Source organism: Macrobrachium nipponense, chromosome 18 (genome assembly GCF_015104395.2).
Source record: "Macrobrachium nipponense isolate FS-2020 chromosome 18, ASM1510439v2, whole genome shotgun sequence".
NCBI classification, from domain to species: domain Eukaryota; kingdom Metazoa; phylum Arthropoda; class Malacostraca; order Decapoda; family Palaemonidae; genus Macrobrachium; species Macrobrachium nipponense.
In genome coordinates, this window is record NC_087211.1 from 47,420,661 (window position 1) to 47,433,160 (window position 12,500).

Below are 12,500 nucleotides of genomic sequence, written 5' to 3' on the forward strand. Positions count from 1 at the left end.
CACCTGAAGAGAGGGCCCACCAGCAGTGCGTCGAACCCACTACACACATTGTTTACCATTATCCTGATCTTGCTAGCACCCTGTCGCTTCATTGCAGTGCAAGTAGTTGTGTCTGTGTATGCGAACGATTGAAATTAGTATTTAATGAATTACTACGTTGCAATTATTACACATGATAATAAAAAAAAACAAGCAAAAAATGCGCTCATGAAACTTCTGCCCAATCGAGTTTTCCGTGCAGCGTATAGTCAAGGCCACCATAAATAGATCTGTATTTCAGTGGTCTCAATATTATGTTGTTTGAGCCGTGGCCCATGTAACTCTCACCCGGCCGTGGTGGCCTGTGTTGTTGCATTGCCAGAAGCACGACCATGGCTAACTATAACCTTGAATAAGATCAAAACTACTGAGACTAGAGGGCTGGAATTTGGTCTGTTTGATGATTGGAGGGTGGATGATCAACATACCAATTTGCAGCCCTCTAGCCTTAGGAGTTTTTAGGAGTTTTTAAGATCTGAGGCATAATTGTGAATTTAACTCGTCTTTTACCATGGTATTTGTAACTCCAGATGATTCCTAATCAGACGCTCTTCATATTACAATGTACAGCTTACGTTTGAATCAAAATTCTAAACCATGTGCTGGTTTTATGACTTCGCAGCTGCCTGCAATGAAACCTTCATGATGTTCATGTTTAAAGATTTCTTATCTTCTTTTCTTAACTAAAACATGTGTTCATCACTCGTTTGTACAAGCAAATGTTCAATGTTACGATAAAACCACCTTTGCTCTTTTGTTCAGTTTTTCGTTTTCTGTAAAAGAAAACGATTGTGCCGCGGCTTCGTCTATCCGTCCGCCCTCAGATCATAAAAACTGCTGAGGCTAGAGGGCTGCAAATTGGTATGTTGATCATTCACCATCCAATTATCAAACTTACCAAACTGCAGCCCTCTAGCCTCAGTAGTTTTTTTTCTTATCTAAGGTTAATGGTAGCCATAATCGTGATTTTGTCAGTGCTATAGGTACCAACAACATAGGCCACCACAGGACCGTGGCTGAATTTCGCGGCCGCTGTCAAGAGTTTTATGGGCAGTGGCTGAGGACACCACCGGGCAGGAAACTCGATTGCGACGGAGAAACTTCGACATATTTTTTACTAGTTTTTAATAAAAGCATTGTATAGTCTCTTGATGGTTCCCTTAAACACTATTTCCATTTCCTGCCTTTTCAAATCGTTTACAACTGTTTTGTTTAGTATTCTTCTTCATTTTTTAAATAAATATTGTTTGCTTGTTTTATAAATTGACGTTCAGGCATTTTTATCAGTAACAACATATAATATTTTCCTTACATCTCCACATTTGTAAATTCAGTTTAACCATATGAAAAGGGATAGATCTCCACAATTGTAAATTCAGTTCCACATCAAAAGGGATATACCTCAACAGGTGTAAATTCAGTTTAACCATAGCAAAAGGGATATATCTCCACATGTGTCACTTCAGTTTAACCATAGCTAAAGGGGATATATCTCCAACTTCAAAACGCCGGTTTTCAGTTTTATATATAATATATATATATATATATATATATATATATATATATATATATATATATATATATATTCTGAAACGCTGGATGCAGGTTCGAATCCTGCTGCGGCCGACAGAATTTCTTCCCACTCCTGAGCATTTCTCCACATACGCACATGGTGACGAGAAAAAAAACAAACAAACAATAATTTGGTCTATAGCCGTACTTGTACCTCCAAGATTTCATCTAGCATATTTAATCATTTGGAATAAAAGCAATTAACCTGCGTGCATTTTCAGCATATTATCGTCTACATAATAATAATGATAAAAAAATAATTCAGAATCTGGAATCTAATCGATCAATGAACACTTGTAGCTTATGTAGCTTATCACTTACATAACAACATTCTCCAGAATTTTCAATCGTGGCAAGCAACTAGGGTCTGGCCTTCTCATACAAACGCTGATTGCGCTGTTAATAACGTTCTGTGGAATCTAAGGGCCCATTAATATTATATTATTATATATTATTATATATATATTATATAATATATATATATATATATAAATATATAGATTTTATAACTATATATCTATATATATATATATATATATATATATATATATATATATATATATATATATATATATATATATATATATATATATAAATATATATATATATATATATATATATATATATATATATATATAGATATATATATACTATATATATATATATATATATATATATATATATATACACACACACACACACACGTAAATGGGTCCTTAGATTCCGCAGAACGATATAAACTGCACCATCATTGTTTGTATGAGAAGGCCAAACGCTAGTTACTTACCACAATTGAAAATTCTGGAGAATGTTGTAATGTAAGTGATAAGCTACAAGTGTTCGTTTATTGAATGGATTCCAGATTCTGAATTATTATTTTCATCATTATTGTTATGTAGACGATGAGCCCTATTCATATGGAAGAAGCCCACCACAGGGGCTAATGACTTGAAATTCAAGCTTCCAAAGAATATGGCGTTCATTTGAAAGAAGTAACAGAATAAATATGAAATCCGTGAGGAAGAGATCATTGATTAAAGAAGAACAGATAAATTAATAAATTAATAGATAAAATGTAAGTATAATATGAGAATACAGTGACCAACGCAGTAATGCACGATAATATGCTGAAAATGCACGCAGGTTAATTGCTATTATTCCAAATTCTGAAATATGCTAGATGAAATCTTGGAGGTGCAAGTACGGCTATATGTGATGCCCAAGAAGAATGCGCGTGGCACTAATTGGCCAAATTGTTGTCCACCATGCGCATAGAGAGGGAACGCTTGTCGTTATAAAGCCTGAGATCCAAATGCTCAGGAGTGGGAAGAAATTCTGCCGGCCGCAGCAGGATTCGAACCTGCATCCAGAGTTTCAGAAGTGTACATTTATCTATAAATGAATCACGGAGATATGGAACGTAATGAAAATATAAATAAAGGCAAATGCCACGAAAGGAAAGTGAAATAACGGAGTCTGCTAGTAAAGTACCGTTGTTGTCGAAAGACCTAGCAAAAGCATCCAGAACACTACTACGGCTCACACACACACCCCCCCCCCCCCCCCAAACCAAAAATCATATCAGGCACCTTGTAACGGTACACCTGAGTAATGCTATCTGCTTTGTTACAAGTGATTTGCAGCCGAAAGTTTCTGATCCCTGACCATGACTGTGGCGTACTCATAATCATCTCATTAAGATTGGAAATGATTATCAAGACTTTAAATATCTCTCTCTCTCTCTCTCTCTCTCTCTCTCTCTCTCTCTCTCTCTTTTCTTTTTTTTTCTTTTTATTTCTTTTTTTTTTTGTCGAGAGAGTTCACGTCGCGGGACGCTGGTCCTTCCTAGCAATCGCCGGTAATTAACTGAGTGATCGAGTGATTGAAAGGTCGAACTTGCGTCACAAAAGACCAGCCAGGTGCCTCCTAATCACGTGAATGACGAAGTGAGATTCGTTGATTTTAATAAGTAAGCTCAAGGAGTGAAAGACTCAATTTCATGTCTTTCGATTTGACGGGAATTTTAGAAAACGAAATTTTCGTAGTAGAAACTTCAAAGAACAAATTAAGATTATTTTTTATTTATCTATTTATTTATTTATATTTATTTATTTTTAGCTAACAGTATCCACAGCTTATCGAAGAAAAGGAAGGGTAATGTTATCTATTTCGCCTCCCTATTATTCACATTTTAAGAGCAATGTCGCCGAATTGACTCACGGGAGAAAAAGAAAATATAAAAGAATAGATACTTTTGAGAAATAAGAAAGAGGTGATATAAATTGCTTTTAGTTTTCTGTAAAAGAAAACTATTGTCCCGGCTTCGTTTGTCTGTCCGCCTTCAGATCTTAAAAAGTACCGAGGCTAGAGGGCTGCAAATTGGAATGTAGATCATCCACACTCCAATCATCAAAGAGACCAAATTCTAGCCCTCTAGCCTCAGCAGTTATATTTTAATTAAGGTTAAAGTTAGCCATAATCGTGCGTCTGACAGTGCTGAGTTTCATGGGACAGAAAACTCGATTGCGCCGAAGAAACTTGTACGCAATTTTTACTTGTTTCTTCTTATTTTGAGGTGAAATAAAATGTTCTCACCTGAGGGAAATCTCGACCCTGTCTGTGACTAGAATTTATTCTTGAAAGAAGAAGAAAAGAGACACATATATTTAATAATGCTGACAGGTGGCCATGCAGTCACTCACATCGATGGGCCGGTGTTAGTCCAAAAAAAAGTAAGGGAGTAAAAACAAAAAAAGGATGAACGGAGATAAAGGAAGAGGTAAAGGGGAAAGGTATAAGATGAATACCAAGACAAAACCAGCTATATGCTAATTGAATTTTTCTTCCTTATTTCTTAATTTCTGCCTGCGTTTTGTTTCCTGATTCGTTGATTCTATACCACTGGTTAAACTGCCTTGAATTGATCAAGAACCGTGGAGTCATGAAGTCCTGTTTTACAGTTAGAAAAGCTGCCTTTAGAGATATTCTGACCATTCCAGTGGATACATATATTAATTGGAAATCCAATTTTGTTTTGAGATGATGACGGTGAGTTATTTTATTTACTCATAAACAAGCATCCCACTTAGATTAGTAAGCTCTCCTGAGATAGTGATTCTCATTACGGCGTAAAATTACCTGTTTTATGCTGGTTTGTCATCAATTAAAGTTGATGAAGGGTTTCGTTCGTCAATGATTCACATTTTACGCAAACCCATCTAATGATTATGGCCTCTATAACCAGATATACGCGTATCGTTTACTTGGTTATACCATTAACTCCTGGCCCAGTGGTTCTCAACCAGGCGGAAATAAGTTTCAAGGGGGGTGGGGGAGACTGTGACCACAGATTTGCAGGCTCGAACTGGCTCTAGAATCACACAAAACGCAGTGAGCATCGGTCAGCACTACTGAGAGAGGTCATTTTTTGCTTTCTCTCCGCTAGCTTGTGTGTATGTGTTAGCATTTTGTTGCGTATTTGGAATGCACCTTTTGAGGTACCTTTTGAAGTAGACATTTTTGGAAAGAGGGGGATCCAGGTGTGGGGAATGACATTCTGGCATGATGAAAGGGTGCATGCCCCCCCACCCCCACCCCCGCCCCCCAAAAAAGAAAAAAAAAGTATGAGAACCACTGTCCTAGCTTTTTTTTTTTTATCCGGAATGCGCAAACTCTCACGACAGCATATGCTAAAAATATCATCTTCGGATTCCGAGTCAAGAAAAAGCTCTTCTTCGAATTTCGTCTCATATTCTTCTAAGCCCTTCAACTCACCGCCTTGTTGTTGCACCATTTGAATGTAACGAGTTTTGAGAATTTCACTGGTTCTTCGTCGTCGTCGTCGTCGTCATGAGGTGATTTCGTGATTTTCTGACGGAGACCAAAGCTCATTATTACCGATGGTTAACGAAGTTCGCTTTCTTGGGAAGCCAGAATTTTGGCGTTTTTGACGTTTCTCTAGATAATTATTTCTCTCTTGAATTTTTTTTATCTTATTTTATTTTATTTTATTTGGCTGGCCTCAGGTCACTGCTCATGATTGACATGAATGTAGGTAATGAAATGTTTTGAGTTTTTTTTTAGTTCTGACTCACTTTACCTCGTTAGAAAATTAACGACGAAATAGATAAATTAACAGCTTAAAGAAAGGGAAGAGTTTTGCAGCTACGTCTCACGATTACTCGCTGACATTAGTAAACGTAGATATGGGCATGACCACTGGAAAGATATGAAGGGAGAATGTAAATTTGAACGTAAAAGAAAGCGCCAGGGAGTAACTGGGAGCGACCTGAGGTGACATTGATGAAATGGGCATAGAGGTAGTTGGTTGGAGAGTCACTGGAAGTGACCTGACCTGAAGTACAACGGAAATGAACAGACAAAGTTTTGGAGTGTAACGGAGAACCACTTGATTTACGATGTGGAAATGAGCATACAGACAGAAAGAGTGTTCGAGAGTAACTGGGAGCCACTTGGGGTACATGGAAGTGATTGTAAGGGCAGAGTGTTGAGAAGCAATCAGAATGCCCATTGAGAGACAAGGAAATCAGCATGGATAGAAACAGTGCCCCACTGCAGTCAAATAACCCATAAACACACAATAAAATACTAAAGTCAATTGAGTCATAATGTTTTTAAGTGGAATGTGTCAATATGTCAGTATTTTACAAGTGTTTCTGTATAGTTTTTAATTCAAGATATCTATGGCCAAAAATTTATTTTAGCGTTGATTATCGTAATTACTGCATCGTCAGATTGCTTGAAAATTCAGTGAGGCAGTAAATCAGTCAATCACTCTTTAAGGTACACGCATGCGAAACGATAACGACCCTCTCCATGCACCAGTGCTTTACAAAGCAAGCACAAATTTTCCAGGAAGCACATCTTGTCCTCACTGTTTATTTCATTTCATTCTGTTTTCTTGTTTAAATAAGTCGTCGACCCCGTCGCCGTTCCGCGTGGCGTGACCGTTGTATTTTATCAAACAAAACGTCGAACAGGCCAGAATCTCCCTGAAACGAGAATGCGATCGTGTGACTCTGCAGAAGACGTGATTTGAACATGGATTCTCCTCGCGTTCCTCAAAGGGCTGAATCAGAAGAATCGAAAGAGGGTGAAATGGTTCTGGCGATCTAACGGTGTCTACAGAATAGTCTGATTCCTGGTAAACTTTAGCGAGTCTCACCCGAACACATTTTCTCGTAGATTTTTGGATGCAAGTGGTTTGTGCATCGAAAAATTTATTTTTTATTTTGTTTAATGCATAAATATGTAATCAGCTTTATTTTTTGCACAGTGGCAACACTGAATTGCAAAATAAATGTGAACTTTCCATTGAATAACCAACATATTTTCAGCTTTAGTTCAGAAATTTTAAGAGCGTAGCACACCACAACTCTGAACCAAGCTATCAATACTCTGACCTAGCATTAGAAAATAAAGTAGTATACTGATTTTGAAATTTCTTCAGGTTACTTATATTTCTTCATACACTGCAAAATTGGATTAACACAGTTCACCTTCATTTGGGATGATGACGTAACCAACGATTTTCTGTGTTGTAGAAATGCGAAGGTATTGCAAAATTAATGCAACACAAAATAAAAGTGTTGCAAAATTAAGGTAAAATAATGCCAAGCCGTCGCAAAATTAATGTAGCATGATGCAAAACTGTTGCAAAAGCAATGAAAGGGTTAGCGAAGGTGTTGTAAAATTAAGGTAACATAATGGAAAGATGTTGTAAAATCAAGGTAACAATGCAAAGGTGTTGCAAAAGAAAGATAACAATGCAAAGGTGTTGCAAAAGAAAGATAACAATGCAAAGGTGTTGCAAAAGAAAGATAACAATGCAAAGGTGTGGCAAAAGAAAGATAACAATGCAAAGGTGTTGCAAAATGAAGGTAACATAATGCAAAGGTGCTGCAAAATTATGGTAACATAATGCAAAGGTGTTGCAGAATTAAGATAACAACGCAAGAGTGTTGCAAAATGAAGGTAACATAATGCAAAAATGTTGCAAAATTAAGGTAACATAATGCAAAGTGTTGCAAAAGTAAGATAACAATGCAAAGGTATTGCAAAATAAAGGTAACATAATGCAAAGGTGTTGTAAAATTAAGATAACAATATAAAGGTGTTGCAAAGTTAAGACAGCATGATGCAAAGGTGTTGTTACAGTTAAATCAAATGAGCATAATGCAACAACACTTAATAAAAAGTGGCCAAATTATGTATTATAGAGGATTTGGTAAATGGAGTACTTTCATCGTTAGTGAGAGGAAAGTTTGATATGTACTTTTTATATTGTGAGACATGAATTCACACGCACGCACACTCGTAAACGAGCGGTCAAAGGTTCGATCCTGCCGGAGGCGATGCAATTATAAGTTATAATTTCCCTTGGGCGCAAGTTATTTCCAAGGTGGAGTGAGCTGGATATATATATTAAATTATATTTACGGTTAAATGTTTGTGAATAAAAAAAAATTATATACTAAACTATGTCTCTTGCTCTAATCAATATATATATATAATATATATATATATATATATATATATATATATGTATATTAAATATATATATATATAATATAATATATATTATATATATATATATTATATATATATATATATATATATATATATATATATACATATATATATATATATTACATATATATATATATATATATTATATATTATATATGTATATATATATATACATATATATATATACTATAATATAATATAATATATATATATATATATATAATATAGTATATAATATAATATATATATATACATATATATATATATATAATATAATATAATATATATATAATATAATATATATATATATATATAAGGGATATATATAGATATATATATATATATAATATATATATACATATATATAATATATATATATATATATATTACATATATATATATATAAAAAAACCAAACCCTGCCTCTTGCTCTAATCTTCCTCACCCCCTATCTTCCACCCAACTCTCTCATATCACCCCCAACCATCCCAACTCCATCTTCGCCACTATATATAAACAACAAATTAGATTCATGAAAGGGGATGTGTTTGTAAATGCAGAGACTGGTAGGGGCGTGGAGATGAAATCTCTCTCTCTCTCTCTCTCTCTCTCTCTCTCTCTCTCGGGCTGAATCTTATAAACCAAAGGATGGTATTATTGTTATTAATGTTCTTTCGATTCTACCACGTACACACACACATATATACTAAATATATTTGAATATATCATATATATACATATACATATATATATATATATATATATATATATGTATATATATATATATCATATATATATATATATATATATATATATATATATATATATATATAATAATAATATATATATATATAATATATATATATATATATTCTTCTATTAAAACAGGATAAGTCTCAAGCATACAAGACCCATTAAAAAACTCTGGTTTAAAGCTAAGGACTATCAAGTAGTGGAGGACAGAAGTTACATTGGCGAAATATATAGTGGGAGATATGCTCTTAGGTGATGCCTGGGGTCACCGCTAAGCCAATGTTGGTTCAGTCAATTGTCTTAATCTGCTTCATTGTTACCTTAAGGAAGATATTGTCTATATGGTCTGAGTCCCAGGCTCCATTAGAAAGGTTGATCCTATTATATTGTTATTTAATCATTGAAGATTCTACCATCTGACATTTGTATCGACAGCTTCTTTTGTACAAAATTTGAGATTGAGTTCTAATCCAAGGCATGGTTCATGTTATTTATATGATGGAAAATTGTCAAACTATGTTGCCTATATCTAAATGAGCACTTATGTTGAGTTAATCTTTCCGAGATAGATTTTCCTGTGAATCCATAGTATGACTTATCTCAATCCCTACAGGGGATTTCATAATTCATACATCTTTAGAAACTGGGATTTCATAGACTCCTATATCTTTAGAAACTGGTTTCTGTTGAACGTTAATTAAGGATTTCCCCAATGTATTCGGATAAGTGAAGATGGGGTTAGCGTGACCTAAAGTTTGTGTGAACTCTCGTTTCCATTTACTTATTCTAGTCAACAGACCGTTTACTCACTCATCAGCAACATCTTCAGGACTAAACCACAAATTGACATACAACGTTTTATTACTACATACAGACTTAAAATTTTAAGCATGACGTAATTGGGATGCTGAATATCTATTGGTTGACGGATTGCATTCTCTTGCTGGTGGCCTGGGCGGTAGCATGGACAAATGCCCAATAGGACGCGTCCTATGCTGTAGCTTGTAGTAAAGGGCGTGGACAAGGGCGTGATTCCGATCCTGGCCGATACTCTTGATTTGCCTCATTGTTAGAAGTAGTGTCCAAGGTGTTCTGTCGCTTGTATCTTTCTCATGGATGTCCTGTGGTTTCCTTGAAGAATGTAGGATGAGGTCTGTGTTCTGCTGTATGTATGTTTACCACAGGCCTTTGTTAATTTATACTAAAACATACATATGCACATATTTTATATATATATATATATATATATATATACAATATTATAATATATATATATATATATACTATATATACAGTAGTACCTCGAGATACGAAATTAATCCGTTCCGAGGCGCCCCTCGTATCATGAGGTTTTCGTATCTTGGACCACATGTAAAAGGGCTAATCCGTTCCAAGCCCTCCAAAAACACCCCAGTAAATTTCATAACAAAGCTAAATCGACCTATAAACAATGAAATACTACATCAAATCGGACCATTCAATACCTAACTTAATAACGTAATGCAAATTAACCTGTAAATAAACTGTATTAGTGTACATTGTATACAAGAAATACTGTACGTAAAATGTGGAATTTTACCTTTCGAGTGAGGCTATCTCCGAAAGTGGCGGCAGAGGAGGAGGAGGACAAACGGCAGATATGTACGTACGTACGTACACTTAACTTTACGAAACACATAAAAAAATCTAAGGAAAACTAAACTAAAATTTACGAAACACATTAACAAAACTGTAACACTTAACTTTACAAAAAACTAAAATTAGAAAAAAAAATTTCTTTTTCTGATTTTTTAATTTTTTTTACTTTTTTTTTTTACTTTACGTAGTTTTTTTTTTTTTTTTTTTTTTACAGAATTTCAACTTCATCACCACTTTCAACTTTCTGTTTTTTATCACTTGGTTCTTCCTTTTTGCTTACAACTTTCTGTTTTTTATCACTTGGTTCTTCCTTTTTGCTTACTCCTGCTAATGCTAAAGGCCTCTTTAAAAAATAACGATCCAAGGAAGATTGCTTCTGCCTACTTTTCACAATGTTCCTGAAACGACTCAGGCAAACGTCATCCGAAACTGCGGAAAAGCATAAAACCCGACCTGTGTGAGCCTTTTCAGGGTGTCTTTTTTTCTATAAACGATTGCACTATATGAAAAGTGCCTAGAATATCCATAATTTCTGCCGTTGTCATAGGGTCCTCCTCCTCTTCCTCGCCGCTGCTAGAGAACTTCTCTTGAACGACGTTATGTTGCATGGCCTCCAACCCCTTCAGGTCATCCGTCGTAAGCTCCTCTTGGTGCTCTTCGAGAAAGTCGTTGATGTCGTCCTCGTCGACGACCAGCCCCAAGGACTTGCCGAGTGCAACGATCTCGTCAAGATCTGGTTGGGAAACAATTTTGGGATCGTCAACTGTTTCTGAATCTGCAGCACCAGCTTCGCCCACGTCGAATCCCTCGAAGTCTCAGGCGGATACGGCATCAGGCCAGAGTTTCCTCCACGAGGAATTCAAGGTTCGCCTCTAAACCTCCTGCCAAGCTTGGTCGATGAGTTGGATGCAAATGACGATGTCGAAATGCTCCTTCCAAAATTCATGCAAGGTGAGGTTTGTGGTATCGGTGATGTCGAAACATCTCTTGAAAAGATTTTTCTTGTACAGCTTCTTAAAGTTTGATATCACTTGCTGGTCCATGGGCTGGAGGAGAGGGGTGGTGTTGGGCGGAAGAAAAAGAATCTTGACGAAGGAATACTCCGCTAGGATATCTTCCTCGAGGCCAGGAGGGTGGGGAGGGGCATTGTCCAACACCAGCAGACATTTCAGGGGGAGGCGCTTCTCTTCCAAAAATTTCTCCACTGTCGGGCCGAAACACAGATTTACCCACTCCGTGAACAAAAGCCTCGTTACCCAGGCTTTTGCATTAGCCCTCCACATCACTGGAAGCTTCTCCTTAAGCACTTTGTGGGCCTTGAAGGCTCGAGGAGTCTCGGAATGATACACCTCAGTAGGGGCTTCATCTTGCAATCCCCACTGGCGTTTGAACAAAGTGCGAGCGTAAGCCTGTCTTTCATAGGCTTATGTCTGGGTAGCTTCTTCTCTTCCTGCGTGATGTACGTCCGACGAGGCATTTTTTTCCAAAAAAGGCCAGTCTCATCACAGTTGAAGACTTGCTGAGAACTGTAGCCTTCCTTGGTCATCATCTCGTCAAATGTCTTTTTAAATGCTTAGGCTGCTTTCGTGTCCGAGCTGGCAGCCTCCCCATGCCGCACCACCGAATGGATGCCAGTCTGTTTACGAAATTTCTCGAACCAGCCATGCAAAGCCTTGAACTCTGGGGTTTGCGTTGATGTCCCTTCCCCTCCATCGTCTTCCACCTGCGCAATCAAATCGCCGAAAATAGTGCTGGCCTTGTGGGAGATTGCTGTCTCCGTTATCGTATCGCCAGCGATTTCTTTGTCTTTTATCCAGACAAGAAGCAGCACCGTTCCATCTCGTCGTGCACGTGGGGGTCCACCTCTTGCTTGGACAAAATAGTGGATGCCCCTTGGAAGGTGTAGCTGCTTTGATGACATCCTTCTGTTTAAGGATGGTGCCTATTGTC